The following is a 17,182-nucleotide window of genomic DNA, read 5'->3' as shown; positions in this document are numbered from 1 at the left end:
TTAGAACAATGAGTTATAAGTTAGTATTTGCAAGCCTCAAGGTAATAAGTCAAAATCACAATGGACGAACATACAAAAAAAAAATTCACTAAATCATACTACAAAACAACATCACTTTAACTTAAAGAAGACAGGAAGGAAAGAAAAAAGAAAATACAGCAAAACAACCGGAAAACAAATAATAAAACAGCAATATTAAGTCCTTATTTATGATCAATAATATTATTGAATGTAAATAGACTAAACCCTTCAATGAAAAGACATAGAGTGGCCGGGCATGGTGGCTCACGCCTGTAATCCCAGCACTTTGAGAGCCTGAGGAGGGCGGATGATGAAGTCAGGAGATCGAGACCATCCTGGCCAAAATGGTGAAATCCCGTCTCTACCAAAAATGTAAAAATTAGCCGGGTGTGGCGGCTCGTGCCTTTAGTCCCAGCTACTTGGGAGGCTGAGGCAGAAGAATCCCTTGAACCCAGGAGGCGGAGGTTGCAGTAAGTCGAGATCATCCCACTGCACTCCAGCCTGGCGACAGAGCGAGACTACATAGAGTGGCTGAGGGATGATAAAAGCAAGATCCAAAAAATTGATTGCTTACAAGTAACACATTTCACTTACAAAGACACACATGTACTGAAAATAAAGGAATGGAAAAAATATATTCCATGACATGGAAACCAAAGCAAAGCAAGATTAGCTATATTTATATCAGAAAAAAATAGATTTCAAGAAAAAAACAGTGTAATAAAATACAAAGAAGGTGATTATATAATCATAAAGGGGTCAACTCAACAAGAGGATATAACAATTTTAAATATATACACCCAACACTAAAGAAAACATACATATATATTTTCTCCAGTGTTGGGTGCGTGTGTGTGTGTGCATATATATATATATATAGAGAGAGAGAGAGAGAGTGTAACATATATATAGTAAATATATTAAAAATATGTATTATTTATGTGTTATGTGTTATATGTAATACATATATTGTTATAAATATCATTTATATAATTATATAATATTCACATATGATATAATACATAATATAAAATTTACTATAAATTTATATTATATATGTACAATATTAATTTACTAGAGATTTGCATATGTTATTAATAATATATAGTAAATATTGTTAGCGCTATAGTGATAGACCCTAATACAATAACAGCTGTAGACTTCAGCACCCTACTTTTAGCACTAGCCAAATCATCCAGAGAGAAAATTGACAAACAAACATCAGACTTAATCTGCACTCTAGATCAAATGTACCCAAAACATAGTTATACTACGGTTGATTCATCACCAACAGAATCCACTTTCTTCTCAGCACATGGATTAATTTAAAGGAAAGACCACGGTAGGTGAAAAAAAAGTCTTCAAACATTCAAAACTTGAAATAATATCAACCACCTAATCTGATTACAATGAAATAAAAGTAGAAATCAATAATAAGATGAACTTTGGAAACCATAAAAACACAAGAAATTTAAACAATGTGCTCCTGAGTGACCAGTTGGTCAATGAAGAAATTAAGAAGAAAATTGAATAATTTCTCGAAAAATGATATATGGACACACATTATACCAAAATCTATGGGATACAATGAAAGTGATATGGAAAGGGAAGTTTATAGCTATACAATCCAATATTAAAAAGAAGAAAAATGTCAAAGAAATAACCTAATAATGCATCTTAAGGAACTAGGAAAGCAAGCACAAAAAATGCCCAGAGTTAGTAAAAAAGAAATTAAAATATCAAAGCAGAAATAAATTAAATTGAAACAAATAAATAGAAAAGACAATGGACAAAAAGTAGGGTATTTTTGAAAAGATAAACAAAATTCATGAACCTTTAGCCAGACAAACTAAGGAAAAAAGAAAGAAGACCCAAATAAGTAAAATCAGAGATGAAAAAGGAAACAATATAACTGATACCACAAAAATTCAAAGGATTATTAGTGGCTACTATATGCCAATAAATTAGAAAATCAACAATAAATAAATACAATTATAGATGCCTAAAACCTATCAAGATCAAATAATACAGAAATCTAAAACATGAAGAGACTAATAGCAAGTAATGAGATCAAAGTCACAATAAAAAGCCTCCCAGCAAAGAAAAGCTGGACCTCATGACTTCACTGTTAATTTCTACCAATTATCTAGAGAAGACCTAATACCAATCCTTCTCAAACTATTCCAGAAGATAGAGCAGGAAGGAATACTTTGACTCACTCTATGAGGCCATTATTACCCTGATATCAAAATGAGACAAAGACCAACCAGAAAAAGAAAACTACAGGCCAGTATCTCTGATGAATATTGATGCAGAAATTCTCAATGAAATACTAGCACAATGAATTCAACAATACATTAACAAAATTATCCTTCATGAACAAGGGGGATTTATCCTAGGGATGCAAGGATGATTCAATATATGCAAATCAACCAATGTGACACATCATATCAACAGAGTGAAGGGCAAAAACCCTATGATTATTTCAACTGATTAGGAAAAAGCATTGATAGAATTAAACATCCCTTCATAATTAAAACCATCAAAATATTGGTGATAGAGGGAACATACATAAACATTAAAAAAAGCCATATATGACAGACCAACAGCTAGTATCATACTGAATGTAGAAAAACTCAAAGCCCCTTCCTCTAAGATCTGGAACACAACCAGGATGCCCACTGTCACTACTGTTATTCAACATAGTACTGGAAGACCTAGCAAGAGAAGTCAGACAAGAGAAAGATTTAAGGGGCATCCAAATTTGAATGGAAGAAGTAAAATTATAATTGTTTGCAGATGGTATGTTCTTATATTTAGAAAAGCCTCAATAATCTAGAAAACATTATAAGAACTGATAAAGAAATTCAGAAAAGTTACATGTTACAAAATCAGCATACAAAAATCAGTAGCATTTCTATATGCCAACAGTGAACAAATAAAATGAAATATCTAAAAATTAACCAAATAAGTAAAAGATTTCTAAAATGAAAACTATAAAACACTGATGCAAGAAATTAAAGAGGACAAGAAAATGGAAAGATATTTTGTGTTCTTGGATTGGAAGAATCAATATTATTAAAATGTTCAATCTACAGATTCCTTGCAATCCCTATCAACATACCAATGAAATTTTTCACAGCAGTAGAAAAAACAATTCTAAAATTGATACAGAACCACAAAACACCCGGAATAGCCAAATTCTCCTGAGCAAAAAACCAAAACTGGAAAAAAATCACATTACCTGACCTCAAAGAAAATGGCAGAGCTATAGTAACCAAAAAAGCATGACACTTGCATAAAGTCAGAAACAACTCAGAAGTAAATTCATACATCAGCACTGAATTCATTTTTAACAAAGTTGCCAAAACATTCATTGAGGAAAAGAGTGTTTCTTCAATAAATGGTGCTGAGAGAACTGAATATTCATATGCAAAAGAGTGAAACTAGACCTCTCTCTCTCACCATACACAAAAATCAAATGAAATTGAGTAAAAACTTAAGTCTAAGTTCTTATACTATGAAACTTCTAAAAAGAATCCATTGGGGAATTGAATTGTGCAAAGATTTCTTGTGTAATACCCCACATGCACAAGTGACCAAAACAAAAATTGACAAATAGGATCCCGTCAAGTGAAAAAGCTTTTGTATAGCAAAGGAAACAATCAACAGTGTGACAGGACAACCCAGACAATGAGAAAAAAACATTTGCAAATCACCCATCTGCCATGGGATAAAAATCAGAATATGTGAAGAGTTCAAACAACTATTTAGGAAACAATCCAATAATCTCATTTAAAAATGGGGTAAAAAGATGAATAGACATTTCTGAAAGGAAGACATACAAATGGCAAACAGGTATATGAAAAGGCACTCAAGATCACTGATCATCAGAGAAATGCAAATCAAAACTACAATGAGAAATCATCTCACCCTAGTTAAAACGGTTCATATCCAAAAGACAGGCAATAACGATTGCTGGTAAGGATGTGGAGAAAAGGGAATCCTTGCACATTGTTGGTGGGAATGTAAATTAGCACAACCTCTATGAAGAACACTTTAGAGGTTCCTCAAAAACAAGAGCTATCATATGATCCAGTAATCCCACTGCTACATATATACCCAAAAGAAATGAAATCAATATATGAAAGAGGTATCTTCATTCCTATGTTTATTGCAGCACTATTCACAAAGGCCAGGCTTTGGAAGTAATCTAAATACCCATAAACAGATGAATGGATAAAGAAAATATGGTCCATATATACTGTGGGACACTATTCAGCAATGAAAAAGAATGAGAATCTATCATTTGCAGCAACATGGATGGAACTGGAGGTCATTAGGTTAAGTGAAATAAGCCAGGCAAAGAAAGACAAGTTTTGCATATTTTTACTCATTTGTGGAAAGTAGAAATAAAAACAATTGAAGGATGGTTACCAGAGGCTAGGAAGGATAAATGGGGGGTGGGAGAGAGTGGAGAAAATGTGAATGGTTAGTGGGTGCAAAATAAATGGGAAGAATGAATAAGACCTAGTATTTGATAGCACAACAGCATGACTATAGTAAATAATTTAATTGTACTTTAATTGTACTTTATAAAATAACTAAAATAATATAATTGGACTACTATCCTAAGTCCATCCCTTGTCACACTGGCACTCATACGTATCTCCTTAAACCATATTTAATTCTCCAAATAAAATGAAAACAACAATGTGTATTTCTTATTCCAAAAGTGTTATTCTGCCTAACGTAAAACAAGTAACTTCTCTACAACTAAAAATGCATAAAAACCATCTCAGGAGGTGAGGTACTTGAATGATATTTACTTTTCTCCATGATATTCAATAACTTATATACTCATGCAATATTAACAATACCTTAATATTCATATAAAATCAATATATCTTATGGTATAAGACAAGGGAATAAGAGAGAAAACAAGGACATTTGCTATATATGTATACACACACACACACGCACACATATTAGAATGGATTGTTAGCCAAATAGAAAGAAACAGTCATGACAATTATAGTCCTCGATTCTGTAACTGATCACATGATTGTGACTGGTATTTATTTATTTATTTATTTAGAGATGGTGTCTCACACTGTTGCCTGAGCTGGAGTGCAGTGGTGCAATCTTGTCTCACTGTAACCTCTGCCTCAGCCTCCTGGGTAGCTGGGATTACAGGCACCTGCCACCACGACCAGCTAATTTGTTTTTTTTTTTTTTCTTTTTTCTTCTGTATTTTCAGTAGAGATGGGCTTCACCATGTTGGCCAGGATGGTCTCGAACTCCTGACCTTGTGATTCACCTGCATTGGCCACCCAAAATGCTGGGATTACAGGCGTGAGCCACTGCGCCCGGCCATGGCTGGTATTTATACCTACTTTTTTATACTACTCATTCTGTGTTCCCTTTGCCTTCAGTAAGCACATTAGCTGTTCATGGTTTATTACCTGGCAGGGTGACCCACACCTTTATTCCTAAAGGATCTGGGACATTCATAGTCCTGCCTGGGTTAGGTTGTTCTGCTTTATATTGACCTTAATCACAGGACATGGTAATATTAAGAGATGCCTTAAGAGGTCTCCTGTATTCCAAACAAATTCTTCCTTATTTCTGTTGTGGAACAGTAATATAATTTCCATTGTTCGTCAAGGTCAACCACTTCAGCCAACACCATAACTCCTTTCTTGGCCTATTGACTCAAAGACACGAGAGGCCCAATGTGGCTGGGCATCAGTCTTCTAGTTCAGTGGAATCTTGGTTGTGTCTCCTGGTGGAAGCTTTTCTCCCTCTAGCACTAAGACCTCTATGCTAGCAAAGCATAAAGTCATGGGAACAGGAAATACAATTTCTACTAGTGGGTGACTGGGGTAATGGTGAGTGGTGCCAATCATTCTTTCACCCCTTGATTCCTGAACCAATAAATCCTGGCTATTAAAAAAACAGCACCATGTATTGGAAGCTGCTTCAGATTATGGATAGTCTTCTGGGGAATCTTGCTCCAGCCCTGCAAAGTATTGCCACCTAGCTGACACTGTAACTGAGCCTTCAAAAAGCCATTTTGTCATTTTACCAAACCATAAATTTTAGGATAATGAGAAGCATAGCAAGACCAGCATATTCCATGAACATCGGTCAATTGTTGTTCTAAACCATTGGCCACAGTCCATGAATTAATATGTAATTATGTATCTGGCCCTTCCTCCTTTCAAGAAAAGTGATCAACCATTTGTACTGTTCAAATTTCTGCCCACTGTGGGAATTTCCCCTTACAATTGTCCTTCAGGGGTATCCCAGAAAGGGGCTGTAGTGTTGCAGCTGTTCACTTTGAGTTGGTACCTACACATCATGCAAAACTATTCACTAACATGACCTGAATTTTTTATTCCAGCCTTACAGCAGGACCTTAAAGGAGTGCTAAACATTAAATAAAAAGAATAGCACCTAGAAGACAACAGCAACTAGGAAAAAAAATCAACAAAACCAACCCCAAAGCTAGCAGAAGAAAATAAATGACTAAAATTAGAGAAGAACTTTATAAATTTGTGATACAAAAATCCACACAGAAGATCATTGAAAGTAAAGTTGACTGTTTGAAAAAATAAACAAGATGAATAGACCATGAGCTAGATTAACAAAGAAAAAAAAAAAAGAGAGAGAAGATCCAACTAAGGACAACCAGAAATGACGAAGATGACATTACAACTGATTCCACAGAAATACAAGAGATCTGCAGTGAATACTATAAACAACTCTTTGCATGCAAATTAGACAGCATAGAGGAAATAAATAAATTCCTGCAAAGGTACAATCTCTCAAGATTGAATCAGGAAGAGACTGAAGCCCTGAATAGATCAATATCAAACTCTGAAATTGAATCAGCAATAAAATACCTATTGATCAAAAAAAAAGCCCTGGGTCAGATGAATTCACAGCTGAATTCTATCAGTTCTATAAATAAAAACTGGTACCAATCCTACTGAAACTATTCCAAAAAATGGAGAGGAGGGACCCCTCCCTAATACATTCTACGAAGCCAGCATCAGCCTAATACCAAAATCTGGCAGAGACATGATTAAAAAATACAGTATCAGGCCAATATCCATAATGAACATATTCACAAAAATCATCAACAAAATACTAGCAAATAGAATCCAACAGCAAATCAAAAATTCAATTCACCACCATCAAGTAGACTTTATTCCTTGGATGCAAGGTTGGCTCATCATACATAAATCAATAACTATGGTTAACCATATAAACATAATTAAAAGCAAAAACCATATGATCATCTCGATACAGAAAAAAACATTTGATAAAATCCAACAGCCCTTCATGATAAAAATCCTCAACAGAAGAGGCATCAAATAAATATACCTCAAAATAATAAGAGCCATGTATGACACACCCACAGCCAATATCATACTGAACAGGTAAAACCTAGAATCATTTCCCTTGAGAACTGAAACAAGACAAGGATGCCTACTCACCATTCCTATTCAACATACTACTGGAAGTCCTAGCCAGAGCAGTGAGGCAAGAGAAAGAAAGAAAATGCATATAAATAAAAAAAGAAGAAGTCAAACTATCTCTCTTTACAGCCAATATGATTCTATGCCTAGAAAACCCTAAAGGCTCCTAGAATTAATAAATAACTTTAGTAATCTTTCAGGATACACAATCAAGTAGCTTTATCATACAGGCTGAGAGTCAAATAAAGAACACGATACCATTTACAATAGCTGCAGAGAAAACTAAATACCTAGCAATAGAGCGAACCAAAGAAGCTAAAAACATCTAAAAGGATAACTACAAAATACTGCTCAAAGAAATGAGAGATAACACAAATACATGAAAAAACATTCTATTCTTATGGATTGGAAGAATCAATATTGTTAAAATGGCCATACTGCCCAGAGTGATTTACAGATTTGACACTATTCTTAAAACTACCTACATCATTCTTCACAGAAATACAAAAATAAAAACTATTCTAAAATTCACATGGAACCAGAAAAGAGCCCAAATAGCCAAAGTAATCCTAAGCAAATAGAAATAAAAGCTGGAGGCATCACACTACCTAACTTCAAACTATTCTATAAGGTTACAGTAACCAAAATAACAAGGTACTGATCCAAAAAAGATACCAATGGAGCAGAATAGAAAACTCAGAAATGGCCAGGCACAGTGGCTCATCCCTGTAATCCCAGCACTTCGGGAGGCCGAGACAGGCGGATCACAAGGTCAGAAGTTCGAGAACAGCCTGGCCAATATGGCGAAACCCTGTCTCTACTAAAAATACAAAATTAGCCAGGCATGGTGACATGTGCCTGTAGTCCCAGCTACTCTGGAGGCTGAGGCAGAACAACCGCTTGAACCTGGGAGGTGGAGATCGCAGTGAGCTGAGATCACACCACTGCACTCCAGCCTGGGTGACAGAGTAAGACTCGATCTCAAAAAATAAAAATAAAAAATAAAAACAAAACAAAACACCTCAGAATTAAAGCCGCGTACCTATAACTATCTGATCTTTGAAAAAGCTGACAAAATCAAGCAATGGGGAAAGGACTCTGTATGCAATACATGGTGCTGGGATAACTGGTGAGTCACATTCAGTAGAATAAAACTAGACCCTTCCCTTTCATCATATACAAAAATTAACTCAAAGATTAAAGTTTTTAAATGTAACACCTCAAAGTATAAAAATCCTAGAAGAAAACCTAGGAAATAACCTTCCCAACATTGCCTTGGTAACCAATTTTTGGCTATGTCCTTAAAAACAATTGCAACAACAAAAAATGGACAACTGGAACCTAGTTAAACTACAGACGTGCACAGCAAAAGAAACTATCAACAAAGTAAACAAATAACCTACAGAATGGGAGAAAATACTCAAAAATCATGCCATCTGACAAAGATTTACTATTCACAATATCTAAGAAACTTAAGCAAATCAAGTAAGAAATAACCCTGTTAAAAAATGAGTGAAGAACATGAACAGACACTCCTCAAAAAAAGACATACCCGTGGCCGTCAATGAAAAGAGTCAAACTGTAGAATATTTGAAGAGATTTATTGTAAGCCAAATAGGGGTGACCATGGCCTGTGACACAGCCCTCAGGAGATCCTGATAACATGTGCCCAAGGTGGCTGGTGTGCGGCTTGTAGGGAGGCATGAGACACCAATCAAATACATTTAAGATATACGTTGGTTTGGTCTGGAAATGTGGGTCAACTTGAAGCAGGAGCTGCTGGTTACAGGTAGATTTAAAAATTTTTCAAATGGCAACTGGTTGAAAGAGTTGTTATCAGTAGAAAAAAAAATGTCTGGGTTTCAACAAGAGGTTGTGGAGACCAAAGTTTCAGCATGCAGATGGAGCCTCCAGGTAGCAGGCTTCAGAGGAAATAGATTGCAAATGTTTATCAGACTTTAAGTCTCTGTTGATGTTAAAGCCAGAGAGGTATAATGAGACATGTTGGTCCCCTACTTCCTGTCATGGTCTGAACCAGTCTTTCGGGTTAAATTTTAGAGTGCCCTGGTCTATGAGGAAGTCCATTCAGATGGTTGGGGGGGGGGGCTTAGAATTTTATTTTTGGTTTACACTCTCTTCCTTCTGGCCAAGATTTGCCAGAGGCAATATCAATAGACAGCAAATCTCTATTTTGTCTTATAGCATTGCTGGGGTGGCATGGCTGCCTGTCCCATGTCCATTCTGTCCCTCGGTGGGACTCCCTATGGCCGAGGGACTTAAAAGTCAAAAGACATACAGCCAATCAAATGTTCTAGGTCAGATAGGAATGGATGTGGACAGGCATTCATTACCCATTAAAATTATTATTATTTTAAGTAAAAAAAAAAAACAAACAAATAAAAACCAAAGGCAAAAAGTGACTTATCTATAAATTCTATGCGTTGAGCTTGCATAATTCTATGCATAAGTTTGGTTGTAGTTACAGACTTATATAGCAATTAGCCCTACAAAACATAAACCTTGTTCTAAAAAAGAATTAAAAAAAAAATATATCTGTCTTTACAACTCATAACTGGGAGCATTATACCCAGGAGGTTTTTTTGTTTTTGTTTTTTTGTTTTCACAAGGTATCTTTATCCTGTCAGCAAATATTTTATTTTCATTCTACAGGATGCAGAAAATTCTTTATGGTTGGGTTGGATGCAAACATGACTGATAATTGCTTCAAAGGCAAAGCATCTTTGTACCCATCCTTGATTTAGAGAGGCTGACTTTAGCCTAACTCTATCCCTCAAAATCAGCCCTTACAATCTCAAATGCCCACCTCTTCTTAAACAGTCCCTGGGCATAGAGGAAGGGTGTTTGTATAGTTTTAGCAACAAAGCCTTTGCAGCAAAAAAAACAAAAAAAAACAAAAAAAAACAGGTATGTCCCAGTGGGGTGCCACATGAGAAATATCTGCATGTCTGGGCTTCCGAATACCATGACTTTGGTTTCCTTGGAAGTAAAACAAGATGAAATAAATAACATTAATACTTTGAAAATCAAAAGAGTATTTTTTATATTTGCATGTTAGAACAGAAAAAGGAGCCCATTCCATCAGGGCACCAACTAAAGATATAAAGAAAGATTAAAACCTGGTACTCTTTAGAGGATGATTGTAGCCAAGAAATAGTTCATGATTCGAACTGCACTCAAAAAAACACAAAAGGTAGGGCTGTAATCTAGTATCAAGTATTATACTTTTCTCTCTCTCTTTTGAGCCCTCCCTTCTTATTAAAGAGAAATTATAGTAAGAACAATTTGTGTACAAAATAAATATAAGCTTATTATACTTGGCCTGATTATTTGTATAAAATGCAGCAAGAATGTATTAGCCATATAAACTCCTTTTAATTTGGCTTTGCTGGAACTTTACCTAAAAATATGCTGTTTTAGTCAAAGTCTTGATAAAATAACCAGTGCCTCTAATTGTTCTGTTTTAAAAGACTCTTACTAAACTTATGCAAATAACTGTTTCAGAGTTGTTCAAACCAGAGCGACTCCATCTTGAATAGGGCCTGGGTAAAATAAGGCTGAGACATACGGGGTTGCATTCCCAGGAGGTTAGGCATTTTAAGTCACAGGATGAGATAAGAGGTTGGCACAAGATACAGGTGATAAAGGCCTTGCTGATAAAACAGGTTGTGGTAAAGAAGCTGGGGCAAATCCCACCAAAACCAAGATGGTAATGAAAGTGACCTCTGGTGGTCCTCACTGTTCATTGTATGCTAATTATAATGCATTAGCATGCTAAAACACACTCCCATCAGCACCATGACAGTTTTCAAAATGCCATGGCAGATGTCAGAAAGTTACGCTATATGCTCTAAAAATGAGAGGAACCAGTTACGCTATATGCTCTAAAAATGGGAGGAACCCTCGGTTCTGGGAATTGCCCACCCGTTTCTCAGAAAACTCATGAATAATCCACCCCCTTGTTTAGCCTATGATCATGAAATTATTATAAGTGTCCTTAGTCCAGCAGCCCAAGGTGCTGCTTGGCCTATAGAGTAGTCATTATTTTATTCCTTTACTTTCTTAACAAACTTACTTTTACTTTATAGCTCTATGGACTTGCCCTGAATCCCTGTGAGATCCAAGAATCCTCTCTTAAGGTCTGGATTGGGTCCCCTTTCTCGACCCTTCTTTAACCAGAATAGCAGCCTTCCAAACAAGACATGTGTTCACCTTGGGATGCCGTTTAAATGTTAAACAGCTCTTGTTAGATAGGAGCTATTAGGTATTGTAGAATTTAACAGCTCCTCCCATAGTTAGAGTCAGTCCTAAGGAGAAAAAAAGGCCTCCTGTCATGTGTCTCTCCTCCTTGTATCCCCAGGTAGCAAGATCCTATATAAACCATTTTTATCATGGAACTCTTATGGGCACCATTATTTCCATTAGCATAGGGTAGCTTCAGTTAACAATCCATACCAAGACAGTAAATGCCATTCAAGTGATTCTCTTGTATAGTAGTTGTTACTGGGAAGTGCTTGCAGTCTTTTGCCAAAAGCCCCAACGAATGTTCCACAAAGGGCTATAAAGTAGATGATTTGTCCTCACTATCCCTCTAGCTTTTACCCTATAGTCTGTGAACTTGGGCAATCTTATTAGTTCACAATTAGAGTGTCCAATTAACATTTCTCAAAGAGAAGATTTACATACCTTCAGTTTTATAGTACTATATATGAAAAACCGCCCCTTGTCAGATACAATACCCATTTTCATAAGACCCTTTTAGGTAAAGGGATTAAAACTACCTTACATAAAGCATGTTTAAACATAGTAAATTTAATAATTCTATTAACCTGTATGTTTTTATGTTCTAGTCCCAGGAACTTATTTTTTTCTATCCCCAGACCATTTTACCTTTTCTGGTGAAAAAGGGTTTGGGTGCCCAGAAGAAATTGCATCTGTAAGATCCATGAGAGACAGCAAATTTGATAAGTCTTCTTGGACAGTCCTATGATTCTATGGGAGGGGTGCCCATGTAAAACGGGCCCCCTTACCCCCAAAATTTACCATGACCTGGGTTACAGGCATATTCAGGGGGAGAATATCATGATCATCATAAAGCCAGTTCCATATGGCTTGCATATGAAACATATTAGCTGCTTCATCTGGGGTGCTCCACTTAGCATTTTACAGGAAGAGGCAGGCAGTCCTTTTCTCAGGGCAAACAGATATTAAAGTGGTTTTTATCTGGTCCACTAGGCCTGTTGTTCTCTCAGTAATAACCTCCCATGCATTTGGGTCACATATACTCATCAGTGACTATTCAATAGTGAGCTGTGGGTTCTGCATCAACCCAAACTATTTGATTCTGCAGTATTTAAAATTAAGAATTTTGTCTTTAAAGTGGTTATCTTTACAGTCCATTATAGTAAAGATTTCTCAAGAAGTTGACAATACCAATCTACAAAATGGAACACATCTTTTACATTATACTCTCTGGTTTTAATAGTTACTTGGTTTTGCCCTTCCCCCACATCACTATCTTCTTGGTAACCACAGTTCTCAGAGCTAACTTGATGCTGTGGCCTAATTTTTAAAATCCATTTAGTTTTATCTGTATACTTTTCCCTTCATTTTAAAGCAACTCTTATAGTTTTCTTTACTAGATAACTACAATTTTAAAGCAAAATCGACATCTTTATGTTTTGTAACTTTACCAAAACACTTTTTACACTCCTATTAACTTACTTAGTAACCCAATTTCTCAGTGACAAAAAAAAAAAAAGATTACTTAATTTAACATAACAGGACTTTAAGATTTGAAATTACTAGAGAGTTTTGAGCTTAAAATTTTACCAAAGAAGAGCAAGGTCATGTGAACTAAAAGTTATCTGAGCTAGCTTCTAACAGTCTGATAAGCCTCTACCTTTTTTTCTTAAATTCAGTTGATTAATCATAATAGTGAAATATCACTTCCACATGACACATATAAACATAGATATAATAGGCATGCAGAGTAAAAAGGCAGGTTCAAAAGATTTTTCATTTGTCTGCTTTCAGAAAATATTCTCTCCCTTACTTTAGACATTTAATTTAAAAAGCTACAGGAGCCAACAAAAGGTGAAGGAGTTATCATCCAAGGCCTTTTCAATAGAGAAAGAGTTGAGCTTCAGAAATATCAATCTGAAGAATCTCAAAGAGACAGATTACACAATTTAGAACTGAAAAACTTCTCACATTAAAAATAAGTCAATATTTCAAACAAAATCTTGTTTTAACTAGTTTTGTATTCATGTATTTTTAATATCAAAGTTCAATTTTTGAAAAGCTATTTATTATAATTTTAAAAATTAAAACCAATTAGTCACATAACATTTTTATAAATTTCTTTTCTATGCTGTTACAACTTAGACTGTTCACAACATGCTTTGACTTTCTCACTTGTCCTAAATATTTTTCCTTCTTGAACAATGCAGTCATTTTATTGTAGGGCAAAAATTTACCATAAAAGATTATTTCTCATATAGAATTACTTTTCTTTTTACCTTCCTTACCAAAAATGCCTCTTTATATCTACAACTTTCTTTATATTTTTTACTTTCTAGTTCCTTTTACCTTGTTTTATAGATAATCTTTAAACTTTGAATTAGACAAAAATATTTACCTTTTAATAAGAATACATTTTTAAGAAAATGTTTTTCCATAATTTTTAAATTGAAAATTACCCAGACACTTAATTACTATCTATTAATCACCTTAGAGCCTATATGACAAGTTTGTTTATAAACATTTATTCAATTACATTTAATTATTTAATAGTTTACTTCGATTATTTATAAAACTTGTGACTGTCATCTCTTAACGTTAATTCCTTGTTAATCTTTTTTATAACCTATGAATTTCATGTGTTTACCTAAGTAAGAAAGCTTATGGTTAAATATAAGGATTTTTTACCAATAACCCAGGATTTAGCTGTTTTCATTAAACCAACAGTATTAAATATTTTATCAAAAATTATGCAAGCAAAGATCATTTTGTTTGGGCTAGGTTTATAGTCTTATACCCTTATGGCAGATTTTGACACCTTATCATAATCTGCAAGGATAAGTATGAAACCACTTAATCAATAAATGCAAACAAAAATGCTAACAATTCTTAAGACATTTCTAATATTATTTCACCAATAATTTAAAGCCAGTTTATTTATTAAAGATTTCCTTTAAGTCAAGTGAACTTGAAAAAGCATTTAACTTAGTCTTGTTTTTCTGATAAAGTATTTGATTTAAGCACTTTTGTTTTTCTTTAAACTAAATAGAGCTCTTTTATATATATTTTAGTAATGAAACATTATGTACATGACACATAAATACATGCCTATAAAAGTACATATTATAGATTCATAAGACCTTTTTTTTTTCTATTTTTAACTTACAAATTCTTGATAATCTGCTTCATTACCCTAGGCAGTTGTCAGCTACATAGCCCTAAATTTTCATATTAAAGGAAAACAACTCTTAGTTGAAAAATCAGATAGCAAAATTTACATCTCAAAGTACAGAGAGAAAGTCTGGTGTGCTAGAATGAAATTAAAATGGATTTAATTGCCAAGTTAAACAGAAAATTATAGAAATCTATCATAGGATTGTAAAAGAAGATCAACTTTATTTAGATAGGTAGTTCTAATTTTAATCTCCATCTTTTAACTTGACTTCTGAGCTTTGGACAGAACTCACACTGTATTCTGGGTCTCCTTAAAGAGAATTATGATGAGGCTAGTCTATGCTTTTACAGTGCCCTCCCCCACCTCTTTTTTTTTTATAAGACATTTCTCTAAGCGTCTAAACTACACTCTCTCTTTTTTTAAACATACAAGAGTAGCCTTTGTTGTAGTAACTACTTTAGTTAGAAAAACAACAACAACAACAACAACAACAACAGATAACGCAATACAAAAGCAAGCAGTTTAAGATCTGAGAGGAAACTTGTCTGTTTATGCTCTTGGGGTTCCATAAGGCAAAAAACGATTCTCCCCAAAAATGAGTCTGGTGACTTCTCTGTTTTCTTTAAGGGATGTCAGGTTGTTAAAAACAATTTAAGAACAATTTTCTCAAGAAGAACAAGGTCATAGGAAAGAAAACAAAACAAAAAATCATAAAAGCCTTTTCTAGTACACATGCGTGCACGTGCACGCACACACACACATACAGATCCTATAGCTTTTATTTCAGAACTCTAGCCATGAGATATTAATACAAATTCACCAGCTTGCAAAAAGAAACAAACAAAAATATTGGATCCAAACAGTGTTTTTTACTGGGCATATACCAAAAGGAAAACAGGTTATTATATCAAAAAGATACATTCATTCATATGTTAATCACTACGCTATTCACAATAGCAAAGACATGGAATCAACCTAGGTGCCCATCGATGGTAGATTGGATAAATAAAATGTGCATATATATCCTGGGAGGCTATGCAGCCATAAAAAATAATACAATTATGTCCTTTGCTGCAACGTGAATGGAGCTGGGTGATGTTCTGTCTTATAAGTGGGAACTAAACATTGATCACACATGGACATAAACATGGCAACAATAAACACTGTGGACTACTAGAGGGGGAGGGGACAGGAATCTTGAACGATCTCCAATTCCATTCAATTTGTTGCAAATGACTTCTGTGGAGATAGTTAATACAAATATAAATACATAAAATAATGTCAGGTAATAAAGAGAGCTATAAAACAATAGAATGAATGATCAAGGATTAGAATGGTGATGTCATTTAAATGGGTGACGAACAGGGTTTCTCTGAAAATATATGAGCAGAGAGCCAAATGACTAAGAGTGGCTGGCCATGCAAAAATTTAGACATGTAATTACAGTAACTTAGACTAAAAGTAGAAATGGAGTATGTAGACAGATTTGACAGAAGTTGTCACTTTTATCAGAATTCCTATAGCACTTAATTTTATGACTATTACAACACAATGGTTGACAGATTTTATACAGATCTATGTAAAAGTGGCTAGAGAACAAAGATTATATCTCGTTTCTCTTTGTATTCCCAGTGCCAAGAATGGTGCCTGGCACAGAGTAGGTGCTTAATATGTGTTCCCTGATTCTTTGATTTCCCAAACCTTCCTGGCTGGCTGGAAAGATTTGTAACATCTGCATGATCTTGCATTATCCCCTCAATGTTCTAGGCAAGCTTACAAGATACCTTTATAATAAATGAGCTTACGCAGCCATTCTATTAATCACATACAATTGTCAGTTCAAAATTAACTGCATGTGGAAGAATTAGATCATCAAATAATTATGTGTAATTTGCTAATTGAACTCACTAAATAACTTTCAAGTGGTCAATTTCTCTGTAAACTAGCCCAGAAAGCCAACAGTTGGCTAATTTCATGTGTAGTGAACTGTGTCTATTATTTTGCCACCTGCAACTAATTATCCATAGATAATTATGCCTTAAAAATGAAAAACTGCCCTTTTGAAATTGAGCTTAAGTTGATGTCCAGTCTACTATATCTAACAGTCTTCTTATATTAAGCAAGAAAAAATAATTAAGTGAGAAACAATTATAGAGAAATGGAGATTGTCTCCTCCAGTACTAGGGTATTTCTAATGGCGGTGGTGTTCAACCAAGTTTATTCATATATCTGAGTATCT

The sequence above is a fragment of the Macaca thibetana genome, chromosome X (assembly GCF_024542745.1).
Source record: "Macaca thibetana thibetana isolate TM-01 chromosome X, ASM2454274v1, whole genome shotgun sequence".
Taxonomy (NCBI): domain Eukaryota; kingdom Metazoa; phylum Chordata; class Mammalia; order Primates; family Cercopithecidae; genus Macaca; species Macaca thibetana.
Note: the sequence above shows the minus strand (reverse complement) of the source record.